This window comes from Suricata suricatta, chromosome X (assembly GCF_006229205.1).
Source record: "Suricata suricatta isolate VVHF042 chromosome X, meerkat_22Aug2017_6uvM2_HiC, whole genome shotgun sequence".
In the NCBI taxonomy this organism is placed as follows: Eukaryota; Metazoa; Chordata; class Mammalia; order Carnivora; family Herpestidae; genus Suricata; species Suricata suricatta.
This window is the reverse complement of record NC_043717.1, coordinates 71,714,776-71,739,508: the sequence shown is the minus strand read 5'-3', so window position 1 is coordinate 71,739,508 and position 24,733 is coordinate 71,714,776. Positions and strand designations below refer to the sequence as shown.

Sequence of the window (24,733 nt, the reverse complement as noted above, 5' to 3'; positions counted from 1 at the left end):
ACTTGAATATGTTTGCAACCTGTTCTAAATGCCCTTTGCCCTACCTTAGTCATTTGCTATTAACAGACAGCCTTGGTGGCTGTTTGTCTACTAAGGCATGTTGACCCTTTATGATCCACCTCAACTCAGTATTTTCCATGTGGGAGAAACAAAGTGTAAAGGAACCAATTCACTATAATAAGCAATGTTCTCATAAACAACATCAGGAACATGGAAGCTGTCAGAAGAGCTACAGTAGGTTCCTATCATCTTGTTTTATGGAAATTGGTATGGCCCAAATAACATTATATTCACCTCTGGTTTCTATGCCAGCCCACTCTGTACATTCAAGGGATTAAATGGATGCAATATGCCCACATCCTGAAGAACAAGCTGGAGAATGGCTCATTTCTTTAAAATCCCTTAATATACAAGAACAAACCAATGGCTTAAGTTAGGCTCACAAGCTAAGAAATAAATTAAATATATAGTTCAAGCATTCATCTCCCATGGGCTTGACATTTCTAAAAAAGAGAAAGCTGCAACAGGAGACAAAATACAGCTGTTTGCTGATCAAGGAGCCAACATTCAGTGGAATTGATTGATAGTAGCCTGATTTTTTCCCCACTCAGACTTCTACAATGTCAATTCGTACCTAAAATGACTTCTACAATTCATCTTTTTGGATGTCAGGTGTTAAAATTACATTTTAGTATAACCCATGCAAACCTTGATTGGGTTTATCTGTTCATTTGTTAAATGAGATTGGAAGTCAGAGGATAAATCATGGTGGGCAAGGAATTTGTTTTTAAAATATCTTTTATGTTTTTTAAGTTTATTTACTTTGAGAGAGAGAGAGAGAGAAAGCGTGGGCAGGGGAAGGGCAGAGAAAGAGGAGAGAGTGAGAATCCCAAGCAGGCTCTGCAATGCCAGCATGAAGCTCATTTCATGAACAGTTTGAAATCATGAATGGTGAGACCGTGACCCGAGCCAAAGTCAGATGCTTAACCCACTAAGCTACCCAGGCACCCCAAAGAGAATTTGTTTTCAAAATAAGACAGGATATTATGAGAATGCAGCTACTCATGTGAGAAATGAAGCTTACAGAATTTTACAGGAAATAAGACACACACACACACACACACACACACACACACACACACACACACAGAAGGAGAGAGAGAGGGAGGGAAGGAGGGAAGGAGGGAGAGAGACAGAGACAGAGATAGTTCTAATAAAAGGCACTATGTGATCAGGTTACAAAGAGAGCCATACAGTGCATGTGCTCACAGGTGGCTTTGGCTAGAAGAATATAGGATATTGGATTTTTTTAAAGGATAGGTTTTGGCAGAAGAAGGAAAACAGTACCCGGAAAAGAGCATTCCTCAGGGAAAGGCCAGTAGCCCTATTAGCTTGGAGCCGAATGTGCATGACAAGAACGGCAGGGAGAAGCTAGCTAGAAAGGTAGGTTGGAGTCATATAGCAAATGTTTTGGATGATGGAAAGATTAAAGAGGGGGTTAACACCAGAGGTGAAAAACCATTCAGAAGGCTACTGCAAAAGTCTAGGTCAGGGATGAAGAATGGGGGTCTGCAGCATCAGTTTGATGACGGCACAGGGGGACAAGCCTCATGGAGATAGCTTTGGAGTCCAAACTGAAAGATACTATAAGCCATAAATAAAGGCCTAGATAATCAAGAAACATTTTCTCACTGTACCAACATCTAAAGTCTTCTCTCAAGACGGGTGTCAGTTATGATAAGACCATAAAAGATTAAATAAGAGATTAGCATGGGATACCCCAGTTGACTGAGTCAGAGAGTGAAATAAACATGCAGTCACTTCAGGGGCTTATTTGATTATTGGAAAGACATGCACACGATGCTGAAGCAGGATGCTGGATGGCAGCAGCAGACAGGACAGCTGGTAGTGTGCTCTCAAATCTGAGATAGTACTATGCCACCACCCTCCCCCCTCCATACCTTCAATAGATCCTTGAATGGTATTCATCCTTACCCTTAGGCCAACTGCTCTAAGAAGATACCATTTGGGCATGAATTCTCCATGATTTGCAGGATGGTCTCAGTAACAACTTTTGTGTCTGCATTGTTTGGGATTTTTAGAATTATAAAAGTGAAGATTGGTAAGGACTTTACTGTTTAGCTGGAAAAACCATTGGAATCCTCTCTCTCCATAAAGTTCCCATCAAGTAATCATGTAGTCTGTCTTTTAATATCCCCAAGGATGGAGACCTCATTCCATTTTTGGCTTTTCCTAAATATTATTTCTCTGTATCAACCCTTCTCTAACAGCTATTGTGTCACTACTCTACTGTGTAACTATTCCTGGTGTCCTTACTAACTTGACTTCATTTAATCCCCCACAGTATCTTATTTTACAGATGAGAAAACTGAGGGTCAGAGAAAGTGATTAGTTTGAGGTCACATGGCTGGTGACTGGCAGAACTGGTATTTGAACTCCTAAATAGATCTGACTCTGATGCTCCCTCTATGAGAACTCAGTCTAAGCCAAAATCTGTCTATAACTGCCAGAGTTGTAACATCCCTTCCTGGAAAGAGGGTGGCATCTTTGAGGTACAAAAGAAGATGTAAAGCTCCTGGATCTCTTTCATCATCAAAACACTTGAGAAATGCTAAAAAGACTACCAAAATAAAAGGCAAAGAAGGTCACACAGCAAAGTCTTCTGATAGAATGCCTGTCCTTATGATTCCTCCAAACATGGCAGTCAGTTTTCTGCTCTCTCAGTGCTCAGCAATGGGCCTTCTAATCAACAAATGTGATGTCCACTTCCAAGTCGTCATCTTCTATGAACTCCAACTTTTGGAAGTTCTCCTTTACAGTCTGAGATATTTCATAATAGGTAGACTGGGTCTTAAAGGAAGAGTGAGAATGCACTATTCCGAGGAGGAGGTCATATATCCAAATTCCTACTCAATGTCATCACTTACATGCCTAATAGTCAATACAAACATAAAATGTGAAAACTAAATTATTCTTCTATTACATAATACAGAAAAATTAACTCAAAATGACCTAATCGAAGACCTAAATGAAAAAGCTAAAACTGTGAAACTCTTAGGAGAAAATATAAGAGAAAAGCTTCATGACATTGAATTTGGTAACAACTTCTTAGATATAGCACTAAAAGAACTAGCAACAAGAAAAATGATAAATTAGACTACATCAAAACTAAAATTAAAATTTGACATCAAAGGACTATCAAGAGAATGAAAGGCAACACGCAGAAAGGAAGAAAATAATTGCAAATCATCAGTGTAGGACACCTAGCTGGTATTGCAGAATTGCTTGGATGTGGGGATCCCCAACCCAAGACATACACATCTGGTGGCAGAAGCATTGTGAATGTGGTAGTATTGTTCTGTACGAGTGTGAAAGTAGACAACAGGAGGGAAAACTGGGGATTCTCTAACACAGTATCAATGAAGCATGTGCTTTTCTAGATTGGCCCTGGGACACAGCAACAAGTGGCTTTGGAAGAGAAAGGATGGAAGGTCGGGGGTAAATAACTTTTAACTCCTGGATGGCCACACAGTTACCCCTGGTTTGGAGCAGCAGCTATGCTGCAATCAGTTACCAATGAAATTTAGAAATAGATCCAAATCCTGGGGAGCTGGTTCACCAGATGCATCAAGAAATGCAAACTAGTAAGAAAAAGGCCAAATATTCAACCCCTTGGTTTTTGTGATCTGTGATACCTAAAATGAAATTAAAAGAGGGTACTGGGTCCAATCTTGATGCTAGACCAAAGTCAGACTTCAGTTAATCTGAGCTTTAGCCACTCACCTCAAAGCCGAGAGGAAAATTATGCAAGGACAAAAGAAACTCCCTCTATGATCTCTGGTCACCAAGAAGGTAGCCAATGTGGGGAGAGGACAAAACCAAGAAACTAATGAAACCAGAATGATGTCTGATGGGCTGAGGCCAAAGAGGGAGGGCCACAGGACCCTGTCTAAGAGGGTTCTTGGCTATGTATGAAAAATAATTCAAGGACAAACCATTTAGAGAAAGGGACAAAGATTTATTAGGTCTAGAAGTAAGAAAGGAACTACTTTACAGACAAAGTAGTAGTCTGTCCTCCCAGATGAGGAAGAAGACCTCAATTTACGTCTGGTTAAGGGTTTTATAAGTTTTTTAAATTAGCTAACTGTATAGGGTGGGGCTTACTCTTTAACTTTGGGTTTATCATTTATATTGGGCAGTTAGTTATTTCATTGTCTTAGGGCTGTGAAATTACCCACAGGGAGCAATTTGAAGAATGTCCAGGCTTTATGGCTTTTAATGCCAGAGGAAGTGGGGTGTTGTGGTCTTCCATGAGTTGAATATTATGACTCATAACCTGCTGACTTTTAAGGTCAGCCTTAAACCCAAATAGCTTTACTCTGGTCAACTTGCCTCCTAAGTCTCCCTTCCCTTCTGCCTCAAGAGGGTATCGTGTGAAGGAGTTGTTTCATTTTGTGGATTAGTATCATTAGCTTCCTGAGGAACCTTTATTGAAATGGATTATGGGGTCTGTATCTTTGGCTGTGAACGCTGCAGAGTGGACGTATTAGAGGCAGTTAGTTACGTTCGAATAGGAAGCCTGGAGGCCAGCAAAACGGAAGTCATTGCCTTTTACTGAGAAAGTCAGAGCCCCTGTCCTGGCAGCACTCCACAAGAAGCTGGATTAAACCAAGATGGCAGGTGCCATGACAGGAAACTCCTGACCAAATAAGGAAGAAAAAGCATGAAATCCTACATCCAGGAAATCCCTGTCTAAAGTGATAAATATTCCACCCCTTGTGAACAACTGTCAATAAAATATAGAGACCCAAACCCCAGGACTTGCAGCTCTCTCTCTTCCTCTCTCTCCTGCCAGCTCTCACATCTCTAGAGTACACTTTCATTTTAATAAACTTTCTTGCTTATGTAGCTCACTCATCCACTGTGTTGTGTCTGTCCTTGAGTTCTTTCTCCCTATGAGACCAAGAGCCTTTGCCTGATACCACTGAGTCAGGCTGGGTTAAGGCCTCAGGTCCCAGGGTTTCCCCAGTTCACTTGGCAAAAGAATAGCATGTTTGGATTGATGCAGGACCCACAGCTCACTACTGAACATTCATATATAGCTATATGTGATTCAGACACAAAAGGGGTTATTCCTAAAGGAACATCGAGTCTGGTGGACTGGATAAAAGGCACTGTCAGATCTGTTTACCTGGAGAAAGGGACAGTCGCCCCTGCAAATGCCAAGTGCAATAGCCCCAGATGAAGCTGCTGATATGGTCTATATGCAAGCCATGTGCACAGCCTTTATGATAGCTAGGATATTTTACCCACTGAATATGACAGTTACCCATGTCATGTTAAATGAGGTGACTAAGGGAACCTCTTTCACATGGGCACCACAAAACACCTGGCTACAAAACTGAGGGACAATTCAGGAACTTTATTGAAATTGCTGTCTCAATCTCCCCTCATGGGTCTTATAGATGCTAATAAGTAGATTAGATTAGTAACAAGAGCATAGGAAGAAGCAAGACGAGAGTCAATGGACTTCCCAATAAGGTGGAAAATTTTAAACAGTTATTACAGAAAAAGGTCAATAAGGCAAATATTGATAGAAGAGAAACAAAGAAGAAAAAGGGAGTCACAGGATTTGTCCTGCAGGGTAAAAATGTTTAGATGGTTGAGAAATGGGATGAATAAAGTAGACATTGATGGGGTTAAAACCAAGTTGTTTTTTAAAACAACTTGTTTTTTAATATAGCACTACCAAAGGTTGGGAGGACCAAAGGGCCTCCCTACTGGTCCCCCAACATTAAATGCTCCTAACAAGTCCAGTCTATTTATCCTAGTTTGGGAAATTAAAAAAGCGTAAAGGAGGTGTTTACAATGAGAAACCTGACCAACAATTGTTCATGATGGTGGCAGCAGTTAGGCATATTAATCAAGTTAAAAATTGACAAAAAGGGCCAGGAGCCCTTGGCTCAACCTCTCACTGGAGGCCCAAAGCCTTCTGCACAAGAGTGGGTAAAATGACCAGAGGGTGGAAAAGAGGTTTCCAGGACTGACCTAGGAGCCTCATGTGCTGCAGTGCCAAAATCCATTGGTGAAGCCCAGACACAGGCTACAATTAGATTGAGAAAAACACATTATGTCACACAGGGGAACTCGTTCCCTATAGTGTATTGTTAAAACCCAAACCCATTCATGAAGTCCTAATGGGAGCTACAGGTAAGAATATAAGGGTTAATGGAATCAAGGAAAAAAGTATGTAGAAGAATTGGTTTGTCTGAACAGGCCTTATATGAAGAAGTTGTGTCTCTTTTATCTGCATTATGGGGATGGACACTGTATCTGACTGAGAAACACTTCCCCATCTAGTATTCTAAGACAGAAGGCATGCAGATCTACCTTTCAAGCAATGCTAATTGGACATGTTAAATGGGAACTAGTAAGATTGCCTGAGTCTACACAGTTTGGAATAGAAGCTAGAGTGCTGGTGGGACAAATTCTCTATGACATATGCCCGTACAATTGAATAGGCTGTGCTCTGAACAATTCCAGGGGCTACCATTTACTATTTGTACAGGACCCCTGATTTGCACCCCCTGGGAACAGGACAGAGGCAGGAGTGACGAGGCCAGCCATCAGCAGCCCCACTGAAGGATAGTGTAGATAGTAGCAGCTAGAACTTCAGTGTAGTGGCAGAGGTCTATCCACTAGTGCATTAAAACTTCCCTCAGCAGTGTCTCTGTTTCCTGTGCTTATTCCCCTCTGTTACACCGAGTTTCTGAAGAATGTTAAGTTTGTAAATGTTAGACTGGGTTGCCTGAATTCAGGTGGCCATTTCACAGTGTATATAAATACCGAATTAGTACATTGTACACCTGAAACTAATATGACGATATGACTTAATTATACTTCAATTTAAAAAAGGGAGGGGCACCTGGGTGGCTCAGCCAGAGTTGACCAACTAACTCTTGATTTTGGCTCAGGTCATGATCCCAGGGTTGTGGGATCCAGGCCCTCGCCAGCCTTCGTGCTGTGCTGAGCATGGAGCCTGCTTAAGATTATCTCTCTTCCTCTGCTCCTTTCCCCTGCTCCTGCTCTCTTGCTCGCTCAGGCTCTCTATCTCTAAGATAAAAAGGCACGTTCCACAGTTAGACCATGAGAACTGATGACCCCTCGTGGCTAGAAGTGGTAGTGACAACAGCTCTTCCAGATGGACGAAGGAGAAACCTGTCAGGGTTGAAGAAATGAGCCAGAAAGTTGGGACACACAGGGATTCCCTTCTGTCAGGGTTGTTCCATTAATAAATAGGCATTATCACTGCCATGTTTCAGATAAGAAAACTGAGATTCAGAGGCTGTGACATTAGCTCTTCAGACTTGTAGTCCACTACCCTTTTTAGTACACTATGGTACAAATCCCTGAGATAAATATACCTTAGATGTAGTGGAACATTTTCCCTGTTCCCACCCTTTGATAGTAAGGGAAGCATATACTGCTAGAGGATGATACAGATGTTAAAAGGCAGGTTTCTTCAGGCTTTGGGGGGAGAGCTGTGATCTTCACAAATTGTGAATGTTCAGCAAAAGTGAAGAGAAACCCTGCAAAGTTAGAAATAAAAATCCAGCAATCTCTTCCTTTGTGACACTTGGTCAAAATTGTTGGTGCATACTGCACTCTATAAATGAAGACAGGTTAATGTCTTTACTGTTGGACACCTTTCTAATTGGCTTGGGATTAGGCAATGGAAAAGGCTTTCCTGCCTGCCTAATATCTTCTCTGGGAGAAACCATATTCTGTGGGAGTTTGAGGGGTCTTTGTGGGTACATAAGAATCCTCGTTCCTCGGGATGCCTGGGTGGCTCAGTCGGTTAAGTGTCCGACTTCAGTTCAGGTCATGATCTCATGGTTCATGAGTTCAAGTTCCGTGTCAGGCTCTGTGCTGGCAGTTCAGAGCCTGAAGCCTGCTTCAGATTCTGTGTCTTCCTCTCTCACTGCCCCTCCCTGTGTGCTCTCTCTCTTTCTCTCAAAAATAAACATTAAAAAATTAAAAAGAATGCTTGTTACTCAACAAATGAATGATTTTGAACCAAACATTTGAATTTCTTCTTAAAAGAATTCATAAACAGTTGCTTTTAGCTTAGATTGTTGTCAGGAAATTTCAGAAATTCAGGGGCCACAGAAACTCTGATACAGCTTTACATATGGAACAGAATTGCCTCTATCATATTCTTAACAAGTAACCATTCATTAGTTGTATGAACAGCTGTAGTAACAAAAAGAGGCCTCACTCCCTTGAAATACAGCCCATTGCACTTTTAGGTCTGTTACAAATATAAATCTGTATACAAATTCTATGCAGGTTGAGCATACATAGTCGAGTGAGTGAATGCATATGGTCCAGGCTAAAGGTTGTAATCAAACACCCTGGCAACAAAAAGCTGTTCATTTTATATACTTTTCCCCAGAAAAAGTGAAAGTTAGATGGGGGAGATGAGTAGAAAGAAGAAGTTCTATACAGATTCACTTTTATTCTGCTTTCTCTTGGAAAGTCATATGAAAGCACATTTTTCCATCCTTGGAGCTCAGCTACTACTAGCATTTTATTTCTGTATTAGACAGAGTTAGTCAGAGTAAGGACCAATAGAATATATGTGTATGTATATTATGTAGGTAGGTAAGTAGGTAGGTATTGAGGTATCTGTTTATTGATTATAGGAATTGCCTTACGTGGTTATGGGAGGTCAAGAAATTCCAAGATCTGCTGTCTGCAAGCTGGAGAACCAGGAAAGCTGGTAGTGTAATTTCGTCAGAGTCCAAAGGTCTGAGAATCAAGGGGCTGATGGTATAAGTTCCAGTCTGGGTCTAAAAGTTGGGAAAACCAGAAGCATCAATGTCTGACAGCAGGAGAAGGTGGATGTTTAAGCTTAAGCAAAGAGGATGAATTTACTCTTCTTCTACCTTTCCTTTTATTCAGGCCCTCAGTGGATTGGATGATGCCCCCTGTAATGGTGAGAGCCGTCTATCTTTGTTATTCAGTCTATTGATTCAAATGCCAATTTCTTCCAGAGACACCCTCACAGACATACTCGGGAATAATGTTTTACCAGCTATCTGGATATCCCTTAGCCTAGTCAGTTGACACAGAAAATTAATCATCCCACTTTCTATGGAGAATGTTTACTATTTTTGTAGCCCATGAAATAAGGTTCATGTACTTATACGATGATGGCCTTATATGTACGAAGAGAAAACTGGGAACAGCTCCTAGGAGTCTGGTTGCTCCAACAAATAGATTGGTTAACAAATGAATTTAATTAGAATTTAATTTAATACCTTTATAAAATAGACTTTCATGGTAAGTTTGAAAAAAAAAAAAAGAGATTCTAAAAGGCCAGAGTCTAAAGGCTCATCTGCTTGTCTCAATCTGTTCTGTTCCTGCCTAAGTTTAAGACTCATTATCTCTATGTTTATGGCTTCAATGATGATGATGGTTTCACCGGTATATGCCTATTGCCAAGCTCACTGAATTGTATATGATAAATGTGTACAACTTTTTACATGGTGAAAATACCCTTCATTGTCTCTAATTTGGATCATTAACATAGTCTTCTTTATCCTTGTGTTTTTTTTTGTTTTGCTTTCACTATGATGTGTATAGGTGTGGATTTCTATTTATTTTCATGCCTAGGGTTCAAGAGGCTTCTAGAATCCTTGGAGTATTGCCTTTCATCTCCTCTGGAAAATGTTTGGCCATCATCTTCCCCATTTCTCTTTCTTGTCTTTCTGAGACTCATATGTACTGTAGACCTACTCACTCTATTCATTGTCTCTTATCACGCATTTTCTTTTTTTTTCCCCTATAATTTGTTTCACTAGGAGGAATTCTGAATGATTTCTTATCTACCTTTCAATGTAATAATTCTCTCTTAAGGGAGTGGCATGATATAATTGCTAAATGGGAAAAATCTACAGCCAAGAATACTCTATCTGGCAAGGCTATCATTTAGAAAAGAAAGAGAGATAAAGAGTTTCCCAAACAAAAACTAAAGCAGTTCATGACCACTAACCCAGCCCTACAACAAATATTAAAAGGGACACTTTGAGTGGAAAGGAGAGAGCAAAAGTGACAGTATAAAGGTATGAAACACAAAAGCAGTAAAAATGAATATTTATATAAAAATCACTGAAGGTACTCACAAAAAGGATATAAAATACAACAACATATATCTACCAGGTGGAGACAAGGAAAGAATGGGTTCAAACTTACATGACCATCAAGTTAACATAGACTGCTATATGCAGAAGAGGTTATATACAAGCCTAATGTTAACCATATTTCAAAAACCACTAATAAATATACAAAGAATAAAAGAGAAAAGAAATCCAAATATATCACTAAAGAAAATCAGCAAAACATGAAAGAGAAAAAGAATCAGAGAAAATCTTCAGAAACAACCACCAAACAAATAAAAAATGATAACAAATATACATCTATCAATAGTTACTTTGAACATAAATGGACTAAACCCTCCAACAAAAATACATGTGGTGATAGAATGGATAAAAAAACAAGATCCATCTATATGCTGCTTACAAGAGACTCCTTTCAGACCTAAAGACACCTGCAGATTGAAATTGAAGGGATGGAGAAACATCTATCACGCAAATGGATGTGAAAAGAGAGCTGGAATAGCAATACTTAGGTCAGACAAAAACACTTCAAAGAAAGATTGTAACAAGAGATGAAGAAGGACACTATATAATCATAAAGGGGACAATCCAAAAAGAAGTTATAAAAATTTTATATATTCATGCATCCAACATAGAAGCGCCCAAATACATAAAATAGTAACAAACAAAAAGGAGCTAATCAATGATAATACAATAATTATAGGGGATTTTAACACCCTACTTACAGCAATGGACAGATCACTGAAACAAAAGATCAACAAGGAACAGGCCTTGAATGACACACTGGAACAGATGGACTTAATAAATGTATTTAGAACATTTCATCCTAAAACAGCAGAGTACATACTCTTTTCAAATGCACATAGAACATTCTCTAGAATAGATACATATTAGGCCACAAAACAAGCCTCGACAAATTCAAGAAGATCAAAGCCATACCATGCATTTTTTTCGACCACAACACTATGAAACTAGAAATCAACCACAAGAAAAAATCTAGAAAACCACAAATACATGGAAGTTAAATAACATGCTACTAAATAATGAATAGGTCAATTAGGAAATCAAAGGATACATTAAAAAGTACATGGAAACAAATGAAAATGAAAACACAATGGTCCAAAACCTTTGGGATGGAGCAAAAGCAGCCCAAAGAGGAAAGGATATAGTAATACAGGTCTATTTCAAGAAGCAAGAAAAAAATCAAATAAAAAATGTAACCTTACACCTAAAGGAGCCAGAAAAAGAACAACAAACAAAAACCTAAAACCAGCAGGAGGAAAGGAATAATAATAAAATAGAGCAAAAATAAATGATATAGAAAGTAAAAAATAAACTAGAAAAGATCAATAAAACCAGGAGCTGGTTCTTTTAAAAAAAAAATCAATAAAATTGAGGGGCACCTGGGTGACACAGTAGGTTAAGCATCCAATTCTTGATCTCAGCTGAGGTCATCATCTCACAGCTCATGAGACTGAGTCCCACGTTGGGCTCTGCACTGAACAGTGTGGAGCCTACTTGGGATTCTCTCTCTCTGCCCCTCCTGCTCTCTCTCTCAAAATAAATAAATACAATTTTTAAAAAATCAATAAAATTGATAAACCTCTAGCAAGATTTACCAAGAAAAAAAGAGAAAGGATTCAAATAAATAAATTCACAAAGGAGAACAGATAAATAAGAACCAACACCGCAGAAGTACTAATAATTACAAGACAATATTATAAAAAACTATATGCCAACAAATTGCACAACCTAGAAGAAATGTGTAAATTCCTAGAAATAAATGACCAAAACTGAAATAGGAATAGGAAATTAGAACATATCAATTAGTAGCAATGAAATTGAATCAGTAATAAAAAAAAAAAACACCCAACAAACAAAAGTCCAGGGCCTGATGACTTCACAGGCGAATTCTATCAAACATTTAAAGAAAGTAAAGTAGTTCTTCTCAAACTACTCAAAAAAAAAAAAAAAGGAAAGGAGGGAAAGAAAACTTCCAAATTCATTCTATAGGCCAGCATCACCTTGATACCAAAACCAGGTAAAACTAAAAAACAGAACTACAGGCCAATATCCCTGATGAACATAGATGCAAAAATCCTCAACAAAGTATTGGCAAGCCAAATCCAACAATACATTAAAAAAATCATTCACCGCAATCAAGTGTGATTTATTCCTGCATTGCAAGGGTAGTTAAATAATGGAGAACCAATGTGATACATAACATCAATAACAGAGAGGATAAGAACCATATGATCATTTCAACAAACACAGAGAAAGCATTTGACAAGTACAACATCCATTCGTGATAAAAATCCTCGCAAATTAGGTGTAGAGGAAATATACCCCAACATACTAAAGGCTGTATGTGAAAAAACCCACAGCTAATATCATCCTAAATAGGGAAAACCTGAGAGCTTTTCCTCTATAATCAGAAAGAAGACACAAGGATTTCCACTCTCACTACATTATTTAATATAGTACTGGAAGTCCTAGCCACAGCAATCAGACAACACCAAAAACAAAAAATTAAAAGTATCCAAATTGGCAAGGAAGAAGTAAAACTTTCACTGTTTTCAAGTGACATGATACTATATATAGAAAACCTGAAAGACTGCCAAAAAACTGCTAAAACTGATAAACAAAATAAGTAAATTCACAGGATACAATAACAGTGTACAGAAATCTGTTGCATTTCTATACACTAATAATGAGGCTGCAGAAAGATAAATTAAGAAAACAACTTCATTTTTCCCTTGGATACTCTTTCCTGCTTTGTCAAAAATTAATTGGCCATACATTTGTGGGCCCAGTTCTGGGTTCTCTATTCTATTTCAGTGGTATATGTGTCTGTTTTTGTGCCAATACCATACTGTCTTGATGATGACAGCTTTGTAGCAGAGGCCAAAGTCTGGGATTGTGATGCCTCCCGTTTTGGTTTTCTTCTTCAGCAATGAGAAGGAATGAAATCTGGCCATTTGTAGCAAAGTGAATGGAACTCCAGGGTGTCATGCTAAGCGAAATAAGCCAGGCAGAGAAAGACAGATACCATATGTTTGCACTCATAGGTCTAACAAGAGAACAGGAGAAACCTAATGGAGGACCAGGGGGAGGGGAAGAGGGAAAGAGAGTTGGGGAGAGAGAGGGACGCAAAACCTGAGAGACTACTGAATACTGAAAATAAACTGAGGGTTGAAGGGGGAGGGGGAAAAGAGGTGGTGATAATGGAGGAGGGCACTTGTGGGGAAGAGCACTGGGTGTTGTATGAAAACTAATTTGACAATAAACTATTTAAAAAAATAGTCAAGTTAAATAAACACTATTACTAAAATTAAAAAAAAAAGAAAACCTCATTTACAATTGTACCAAAAATAATAAGATACCTAGGAATAAACCTAACCAAAGAGGTGAAAGACCTGTACTCTGCAAACTTTTAAAACACTAATGAAAGAAATTGAAGAGGACACAAAGGAATGGAAAGATATTCCATGTTTATGGATTCGAAGAATAAACATCATAAAAATGTCTATACTACCCAAATAAACCTACACATTTAATGCAATCCCTATCAAGATATCAACAGCATTTTTCACAGAACTGTAACAAACAATTCTAAAATGGATAGAGAACCACAAAAACCCTGAATAGCCAAAGCGATCTTGAAAAAGAAAAGCAAAGCTGGAGGCATCCCAATTCTGGATTTCAAGTTATATTACAAAGCTGTAGTAATCAAAACAGTATGGTACTGGTACAAAGATAGGCACATAGATCAACAGAACAGGAAGGAAAACCCAGAAATAAATTCACAACTTTATGGTCAATTAATGTTCAACAAGGCAGGAAAGACTATCCGATGGGAAAAAGACTGCCCCTTCAACAAATAGTGTTAAGAAAAATGGATAGCTAATTGCAGAAGAATGAAACTGGGCTGCTTTCTTACACTTCAAGAACTGGAAGCATAAAAATCCTAGAATATAGGCAGTAGCTTCTTGGACATCAGCCAGAGCAACTTTGTTCTAGATAGGTCTCTGGAGGCAAGAGTAACAAACACAAAAATAAACTATTAGGATTATATCAAATAAAAAGCCTCTGCACAGCAACAAATGGCAACCTAGTGAATATGAGATGATATTTGCAAATGAAATATCTGATAAAGGGTTAATATCCAGAATATGTAAAGAACTTATACAACTCAACATCCAAAAGACAAATAATCCAATTAAAAAATGGGCAGAACATATGAATAGACATTTCTCCAAAGAAGACATACAAATGGCCAACAGACACATGAAAAGATGCTCATCATCGCTTATATCAGGGAAATGCAAATCAAAAGTACAATGAAATATCATCTCATCCCTGTCAGAATGGCTAAAATCAACAACATGAGAAACGACAGGTATTGATGAGGACGTGAGGAAACGGGAGCCCTCTTCCACTGCTGTTGGGAATGCAAACTGGTGCTGCCACTCTGGAAAACAGTATGGAAGTCCCCCAAAAAGTTTAAAATAGAAGTACCCTATGATCCAAGAATTGAACTACTGGATATTTACCCAAAGAATACAAAAACACTAATTCAAAGGGATATGTTCACCTCTGTTTATAGCAGCGTTATCTATAGTAGCTAAATTATGGAAGCAGCCCAAATGTCCATCAACTGATAAGTGGACAAAGAAGATGTGGTATGTATACACAAACACAAACACACACACACAATGGAGTATTACACAGCCATAAAAAGCATGAAATCTTGCCACTTGCAATGTCATGCATGGAAATAGAGGGAATTATGCTAAGCAAAATAAGTCATTCAAAAAAAGATAAATACCATATGATTTCATTCATATGTAGAATTTAAGAAACAAAACAAAGGAGTGAAGGGGAAAAAGGGAGAGGGAGCAATGAGGGGGGAAGAGGGAGGAGGGAGGGAGGAGGGAGAGGAGCAAAGAAACAGACTCTTAACTCAAGAGAACTGATGGTTACCAGAGAGGAGGTTCAGTGGAGGGTGGGTTAAAGAGGTGATGGGGATTAAGGAGGACATTTGTGATGAGCACCAGGTATTGTATGGTATCGTCAAATCACTATATTGTAAACCTGGAAGTAATATTACACTATGTTCACCAAATGGAATTAAAATAAAAGCTTTAAAAATAATTTTATTTTTGATTATACCTATCATTGTTTAACAAGAAGATGTGGTATATATATACAATGGAGTACTACATGACAATGAGAAAGAATGAAATCTGGCCATTTGTAGGAAAGTGGATGGACCTCGAGGGTGTCATGCTAAGCGAAATAAGTCAGGCGGAGAAGGACAGATACCATATGTTTGCACTCATAGGTCTAACAGGAGAAACCTAACAGAGGACCATAGAGAGAGGAAGGGGGAAAGAAAGCAGAGAAGAGTGAGGGACACAGATCAAGGGAGACTACTGAATACTGAAAAGGAACCATGGACTGAAAGGGGAGGAGGAGGGAGGGGGTGATGGTCATGGTGGGGGGCACTTGTGGGGAGAAGCACTGCGTGTTATATGGAAAACAATTTGACAATAAAATATTAAAAAAAAACAGTTGTGTTTATCCTTCTGTTAAACACATGCACTGAACTCTCAATCTTTATATTTTTTAGTTCTGGATGTCTTATTTATTCTTCAAATTGACTATGTCACTTTTTATGATTTTTTGTTCCCTGCAACTGTTTTAAAGCTTATTTTTTATTTTATGAACTACAGTAAACCACAGTCATTATAGTTTGTGTCTCATAATTCTGATATCTTAAGTCTCTGAATTTCTTTTGTCTATTTTTTCTTCCAACTGTCATGATGTTTTTCTTTGTGGGCCTACTTATTTTTAACTACGTGCTGATGTTACTGAAAAATTATTTGTGAGACAGATTTCAGACCTAGGAAGACAGAACCTTTCTGCAGGAAGTATTTTCACTTGCTCTTGTCAAATGCCCTTGGGCAAAAGTGTATTGAATGCTGGGCTTTTCTACCCAGGTCCTTGTTTTGTAGATTTTAGCCTCATCATTTCTTAGCTCTTAATGAAGGTAATTACTTTTAATGTGTTATCTAGTTTTTTTAGTTGTCCTTATTTGGGATGGTTAGTCCAAATTATTCAGACTGCCATTACCAGAAGCAGAGGTGTACAAAATTCTCATAACTGCTCTCCTTATCCCCAGTCTCTTCCTTCCAGTTACTCCTTCACAGAGGTACTGAACATTTCTTCCTCATTGTATCATTTCCCCTGCACAAATCCATCAAAAGCTTACTGTTGAATATACAACAGAAATCAAATTCCTTAGTTTGGACAATGAGATCTAAACTCTTTTTCATGGTACTTATTCACTGAGTAGGTATTTACTGTGTACTGAGTGTGTGGCCCTCACTAGGCCAGGTGCTACCTATTCTTTTATTCTTACCCTTTTACCTCTTGTCTTACCTCCCAGCTCACATTACACTCCAGCCAAACTGGAATACTCACTATAATGTGGCAGAGCTGGGTCAGAACACAGATGAGCTAATGCCTAGGTCAGTGCCCTTTCCTTTACACCATGATCCTTGTATTCAGGTTTAAAGCCATTCAATCTGGATATTTATGTATATTCAAATAAATTAACTAGACAAATGCTAAACACATACAAATTATACTGGCTTTTATATATTTCTTGTTGCCTTTGGGGATATTTATCATAGGGGTCTGGGGTGTAAGCTCTGGAAGTAAACTATTGCCATGAAGTTTTCAGCAATCGCTGTAGTCACAAGGATACCTAGGGAAAAACAATTCAGGCTTGCTTGCTTTGACAAATGTGGGACTGCCTGTGGAAGTTGTTCCAGGGCGCTAGGAACAACCTGCTTGCAGACAAATCTACTCCCACCTGCTGGTGGTTGCCTGAAATATCAGTCAAACCAAATTTAACACGGTGGGGGGGGGGGGGAACAGTTCTGGAACTAGATCAATCTGGCAACAGAATCCTAGTTTTGGCCTCTGCCATGTAACCCTGGGCCAGTCCCTCTTCCTTCTCTAGGATTCAGTGTCCCCACATGTACAATTCAGGTGTTTGGGCAAACTCACCTGGAATGGCTCTTCTGTCTTCGGTAAGTAAGGACTGTCTCCAAGGATGCCTGAGTGACCCGGAACAAGGGATGAAAGATTAAGGGCAGTAGGCGTGGGCTTGACTGTCCCACTCATGTATGTGACGGTTAGGGATATATGGATACTCCCACCTTTTTTTTTTTCTAAACTTGCACTCTTGTGGGAAGGAAGCATTTGCTGCAATGGAAGGGAAAATGGTGGGAGGAAAAAGAGGGGGAAGGAAGGGGCTAGGGTGCTCTGCTGGTTATAAGACGGCAGGAAATTATGAGATATATTTTTTAAATAATCCTAAAATGGTAAAAAAAAAAGATGGGTGGTTGTTGAGGTAGGGTAACAAGTTAAATCTTTAGCTGTGCAAAACACTCAGCTACCCCCAGGAATTCCACACAACGGAAGATTTGCAACATGCTGGGTACGAGCAGTCCCAAATCATTTACCAAATACTGAAGGAAACACAAAGGGAACAATGTTTCTATTTGAATGTTCTAGTTAACCAAAAGCAAACTTGAAATGTTTTGATTTCATCACTTTTAATTTTTTTAAAATGTTTGTTTTTTGAGAGAGAGCAAGTGTAAGCAGGGCAAGGACAGAGAGAAAGAGACAGAATATCCAAAGCAGGCTTTGTGCTGACAGCAGTAAGCCTGATGTGGGGCTCAAACTCATGGAGCTGCGAGATCATGACCTGAGCTGAAGTCAGAAGCTTAATCGACTGAGCCACCCAGGTGCCTCTGATTTCAACACTTGTAACTGCATGCCTTAGGAGGTACTCAGTTCTATTTGTTGACTGCCCATCTGGCTTATGTGCTCTAAAGAGGCTTCTATAAACTTGCTTCATGGTTTTTTTTGTTTATTCATTTTTTAATGTTTTTTTTGAGAGACAGAGACAGAGCATGAGTGGGGGAGGAACAGAGAGAGAGATACAGAATCTGAAGCAGGCTCCAGGCTCTTTACTGTCAGCACAGATCCTGGCGGGGGCTTGAACTCATGGACTGTGAGATCATGACCTGAGTCGAAGTCGAACACTTAACCGACTGAGCCACCCAGGCACTTCTTTAAAGTTTTCTAAAAATGTTTATTTATTTTTGAGAGAGAAAGAGAGAGAGAAAGAGAGAGAGAGAGAGAGAGAGAGAGAGAGAGAGAGAGAGAGAGAGAGAGAGAGAGGGAGAATGAGAACAAGCGGAGAGGGGCAGAAAGAGGGAGATACAGAATCTAAGCAGGCTCCTGGCTCTGAGCTGTCAGCACAGAGCCAGATGTGGGGCTCAAACCCACAAACTGTGAGATCATAACCTGAGCCGAAGTCATTTAGACTGAGCCACCCAGGTGCCCCAAAACGTGCTTCATCTTGGAGATGGGAAGGACAGAGGGTAATGAGTGCAGGCATTTCCTCATTCTATGATATCCTTCTATCCCACAGGACTATGTTCAGGGTAGTGGAAAGAACAGATAGATGCCCTCTAGACAAAATGCCAGGCTTTTCCATATGATGGGGCCAGATTGCTGCAACATTAGAATGGCCTGCTCTCCAGGGGCTAACTCCCTTAAAGATACACTTACCTTTGCCTTCTTTTCCCCTTCTATGGAGTCAGCCAAGAACACTCCAACTCTGCATCATCTAGTTGGGTGGTAGTAGTGAGGAGGACAACATTAGGCAAGAGAAATGTAGCTTAAATTAAATCCTACAGTTTGCAGCCCACTGATAGGTATCTGAAACATGCAGAACGTGACCTTCCTTGAAGAACGCCTTGCTGCCTTCCTTAATGTTTGTGTTTTGGTAAAAACTAAAAAGTAACTATCTTAACAGCAGCTAGTCCCTCAAGGTCCTGAAAGCCTTGCTTCCAAATTCCTTAGAAACTTACTTTATCTGTATCTCCTTCCCTCCACAAACTTAAAAATATATAATCAGTCACTCCTCACAACCCCAGTGCAGCTCTTTCTGGCCTTGGGTCCTGTCCCAGGGCTTTAATAAAAGAACCTTTTTGTGCCAAAGAAGTCTCAAGAATTCTTTCTTAGCCGTTTGCTCATGAACCCCATTGGAGAGGGTGCTCCGTTAGCCCAATTTCTGTCCCATTCTTGCTTTGGCCAGAGTCCTTTCATAAAACTTATTTTCTGGCCCTCCTCCACTCCACCCAGAGGCGAGGCACTGAGGTTTACTGGAGGCTCAAGCATCTGGGAATGATGAGCAGTCTAGTACCTCCTGATTCCCCAAGGTGTCCAGCTCTTTCAGAATACAGATTCAGCCAGAGAACTCAAACCACTGCACTTCCTTCACTAAAACAAAAACAAAAATAAAAACAAAAAAACCCACCAAACTCTTGGGCACACGCTCTTCCAAGAGAACAGCAAATTTTTCATTTTTTGCCGAGGCGGAGGTGCGGAGGTTCGGAGGACGTGAAGGTAAGTCAAGCAGCCAACTCCGGCCCAGCCCTCCGGCAGCCAACAAGCTGGAGCCGGCCCAGGAGAAACCGCAGATGCCTGAAAGAGCAGAGGACTGGGCAGCGCCCTAGTTGGGGAAGGTGGCAGAATTGCACGTCATTTTGTATGGCTCCTGGCATCTCCTGATTGGCTAGGCTAGCGCTGCCATGGAGTGGGCGGAGCCAGCGGCGCGGCTGGCTCAGAGCCCGCCCAGTTGCAGATGGGAGTGGCTTCAGACAGAGCGCAATTCAAAGCGGAGGAGCGTGCTGCGGGCGCAGCGTGAAGTTGAGCTCCTACATGGCTTCTCTTCTCACCGCCCCGCGGGGCTCTGCGCTCTTGAGTGACGCCTGTACTTTCTGTTCCCATTGCTCTCAGGTCTTAAAGGTGATTCTTTGCCGACGACCTACCGCCCCCTGCCTCCCTCCCCGCAGCTTCCTCTCCCCTCTCGCTTCCCACTCACCTTCCTCTGTTCTTTTCCTGATCGGAGGCCTTCTCTCTGGTCCGTCGCAGCTATGCCATCCCGGGTTTTCTGGGAGCCGCTTTTCTCCTACAGCTCTTCAGGACCTGGCTCCTGGTGGGCGACGATCCCCCCCCCCCGCCCCTACTCACTTCGAAATTCCACATTGACCTGTAGTGAATCCTCCTCCGACGTTCCCAAAGGCATCCTGGACCTCTTATATTGGTAAGCGGGTTGCTAGACTGTGGCAAGGGGGAGAAGGGGGAGGTGGCTGACGGGGTGGTGAGTGGGCGGGCGATCTCTTAGTAGGAGCCCACTGAGGACACGTCGACCTGGGCTTTTGAGCCCCTGCCTACGCAGCCTGCCCTTTGGCCTCTGAAGGGGTTGGTGGTGGTAATGAGGGTGGCCAATTAAAATGGAGCCCTGTGTTTCAGCCCATATATTACAGTGGCACCTAAGAGCACCCAATTTCACTATGTGTCCATATAGCAGGGGGTAAGGATACTACCACTCATTCATCCCCAGGGACTAAGGATCCAGGCAGTTTGCAGTCACAGGCATTGGTCATTGTGTGGGGGGTGAAGGGGTGGAGGGGTGGTGAGGGTTGTTGGGTGTTAAATTTACACAGAAAAAAAAGCAATTTTATTTAAGTAAAAGAATGAGATTATTTGGGAATAGCAGAGGAATTAAAATTTATGACAAGCAAGCTCTGGCAAACCATAGGTAGATCCGAAGAGACAAAGGGAAGGCCAGCTTTTATTAGGTTTTAGGAAGAAATTGGGGAGGGTTCTGGATAAAAGTTGACTGGAGAGGAACAAGAGTTTGAGGGTGGGGGGTGTTTCTCATTGGCTGCAGGTGGTAGTTAGTAAGGTAGTGTCTTGCTGGGTGGGGCAGGGATCTTCCTGTTCTTAAAGACACGAGATAAATTCCTGTGTGAAAAGTTCCCTGTCTTGTCAAAATAATTATCTTCCTTCTTGCTGGTTATGTAAGCTGCAGTGAGAGGTATGCACTTGAGAGGTCCCCCTCCATAGCTTCCTGAGTCCATTTTAAAGGATGTTTCCTTCATTTATTTTCATGTATCCCCCTTTTGATCAAAATTTTTCCTTGAAAGTATTGCTGATCAAGAATCGGATTTTTTGAATTTAGTGGTTTGTTCACTTGGTACCAGGAAAAATCTTTTTTTGGTTGTCATTGGCCCACATTGTAATGATTGGAAACCATCAAGGCCACATTTGAAGAATATGGAAGGGTAGGAGGGAGAACTCTCAGTCACTTTCCATCTAAAGTCTATGTCTTGTCAAGGTCATAAACATTGGAGATCATCTTAAGAAGACATCCAGATAGCCAACAAACACATGAAACAATGCTCACCATCACTCATCATCAGAGAAATACAAATCAAAACCACACTGAGATACCACCTCAAACCAGTCAGAGTGGCTAAAATGAACAAATCAAGAGACTATAGATGCTGGCGAGGATGTGGAGAAACGGGCACCCTCCTACACTGTTGATGGGAATGTAAACTGGTACAGCCGCTCTGGAAAACAGTGTGGAGGTTCCTCAAAAAACTATCAATAGAATTCCCCTGTGACCCAGCAATAGCACTGCTGGGGATTTACCCAAGGGATACAGAAGTACTGATGCATAGGGTCACATGTACCCCAATGTTCATAGTGGCACGGTCAGCAATAGCCAAATCATGGAAAGAGCCTAAATGTCCATCAACTGATGAGTGGATCAAGAAGATGTGGTATATATACACAATGGAGTACTACATGCAATGAGAAAGAATGAAATATGGCCATTTGTAGGAAAGTGGATGGACCTCGAGGGTGTCATGCTAAGCGAAATAAGTCAAGCAGAGAAGGATAGATACCATATGTTTGCATTCATAGGTCTAACAGTAGAGACCTGGCAGGGGACCATGGGGAGAGGAAGGGGGAATGAGAGCGGGGGAGAGTGAGGGACACAGATCAAGGGAGACTACTGAATACTGAAAATGAACCATGGACTGAAGGGGGAGGGGGAAGGAGGGAGGGGGTGATGGTCATGGAGGGGGGCACTTGTGGGGAGGAGCACTGTGTGTTATATGGAAAACAATTTGACAATAAACTATATTAAAAAATTGGAGATCATCTTGAAGTGCTGAGGTAGCATCACCTTATTTGATGCATTAGTTCTGCAGAGATTTGACAGACAACAGGTCAAGTTTAAAAATAATTTTAAAAACAGAATTAAAAGTAATATGACAATTACAGTTTATGTGATGGTTCCAAATGAAGACCCCAAACCCAGCTAAATAGATCAAAAGACCAGGGGGTCATTAAGTGAGATTTGTTATAACCACTGCAGTTGTTCCCTGACCTTGTGAAATTGAATTTCTACTTCTCCAGAGGTATTTGTCCATGTGCAACAGGTGGTATTAGCTATCGCACGAACACCTCCTTGTTCAGCAAGTAGATAATCAAGGGTTATGTGATTGTCCAAAACTACATTAGTCAAACAATCAAGTGATAATTGGTGGACTGCTATTGCTGTGGAATTGGCTAGCTCTCCTAATGGTAGGGAGAGATGTCTGGTCATGTGTTCATTGGCACTTACTCCAACCCAAGGAAGAGAATCTCTTCCTATGGAGGCAAACCAGGAGTCATGTATGCCCCCTAGAAGTTCCCATTTAAGATGCTCTGGAAGCCTAATGGGGAAGACCAATGTGAAATCTCTTGATTTGTTACAGATCTTAACAGAAACAGTTAAAAGCCCCAATAACATTGACTTCCAAGTTGCCAGATATCTAAGCATTGATATGCCCATAGGAAATGTTGTCCGTTGCAAACAAAACCAGGTGGAGCATAGGAGACCTTAGGTATTATTGATAGAGTCCTTAGCTGGAAATGTCCTGACTGACCCTTTTAAGCCGGAGGAGTTGGTATGACCTTCTGTACGAGTCCATTTTTTCCTAAAAGGATCTTTTCTAAAAACCTTGCACAGGCAATTGGGTGGCTCAGTCAGTTAAACATGGGACTCTTGATTTCAGCTCAGGTCATGAGCTTAGGGTTCATGAGATAGAACCCTGCATTGGTCTCCGTGCTGACAGTGCAGAGCCTATTTGGGATTTTGTCTCTCCCTCTCTCCCTGCCCTTCCCCCATTCTCTATTTCAAATAAACATTTTTTTAAAAGCCTTGCAAATAGGCACAAATGTATATGTATTTACTTGGGTTAAGGGAGAGATTACAGTTATCTGTCTGGGGGAGTGAAGATGGTACAACTGGCAAAGATGGAGGGATTTAACTGAATATGATTATAACCAAAGAAAGGTTGAAACAAGGTGCGGGAATGCCTGGTTGCAAAAGTCTAACCCAATAGTTAACATCTATAGGCTTTGGGTTGTAATCAGCAGTGGTATTTGGGACTAGAAAGAAATTCATTCTAAGTAATACCAAGGGACTCTTACATCGTGAACAGATTGGAGCTCCTTGTGACAGATCCAATGGTCAGAAAGGTTACCCACTTTTGCAAAGGATTGGGAAATGTGGATATATGGGCATATTCTTTCCCAGAGAGGGCAAAGAAAGAAGAATGAGAACAAGCAAGAGAAAGAACATATATGTTCCTGGTCCCGACATCTTGGGAGAGCTGTTTCCTTCAGCTGCCATCTGCTTCAGTTTTTGAAAATTTTTATTTTCAGGTCACCAGTTGGTATGCAGGTCTGGTCAGAGTTTCGTGCTTTCTTTATATGCGACCCAGGAATTCAAAAGTCTGTTCCTTGGAATTTGGTAGCACATAGATTGGTTAGCAGTACTTGATAGGGGTCCTTTGAGTGGGGTTGAAGAAAGTCTTTCTGGTCCTTCTGAGTGTGGCCCTGGTCCTGGCTTGGCTTGTGCTGAAGTAGCCAAAGTCAAAGATGCCACTTCAGTTACCTTGGAGGGAGTTGGAATTACATGTCTATCACTGTATTTGCCATATTCTTCGTTAATATAAGAAGCACCAGTGAGCCATGACTAATCAGCATCATCCAAAGGAGTTTCCTGTAAGTTATCACAGGTAGTCAAGAAGTGATCTGTCAAACAGTCATGAGGAGTATTGTCTTAGAAGAGGGAAGAAATGTAGCAGGGTTAAGGTTCTTACAGTGAAAAAATAAGTTGGGGCACCTGGGTGGCTCAGTCGGTTGAGTGTCTGGCTTTGGCTCAGGTCATGATCTCGAGGTTCGTGGGTTTCAGTCCTGCGTCAGGCTCTGTGCTGAAAGCTAGCTCAGAGCCTGGAGCCTGTCTTCAGATTCTATGTTTCCCTCTCTCTCTGACCCTCCCCTGCTCACACTGTCTCTCTCTCTCTCAAAAATAAATAAAACATTTTAAAAAATTAAAAAAAAAGAAGTTATGTGAGGAGTTGTTAGCAAGAGGGAGGATTTCACAGGAGGTGAGGTGACTGGCTGAAAGGTGTTGAGCATGATGAAAATTTAGGTTGGGATGGAGGCTAATAGACCATGAAATTTAGGAACAACAGGGTGACGAGGGATAACAATATTGTTTATTGTTCTGAGATACTGAACAAACCTACATCTAC

At 40.7% G+C, this 24,733-nt stretch overlaps 1 pseudogene; it reads right to left on the bottom strand.

Moving 5' to 3' along the window:
- The window catches only part of LOC115283830, a 121,217-nt pseudogene extending 101,450 nt beyond the window's left edge, over positions 1-19,767 (bottom strand).
- Positions 19,768-24,733: the final 4,966 nt, after the last annotated feature.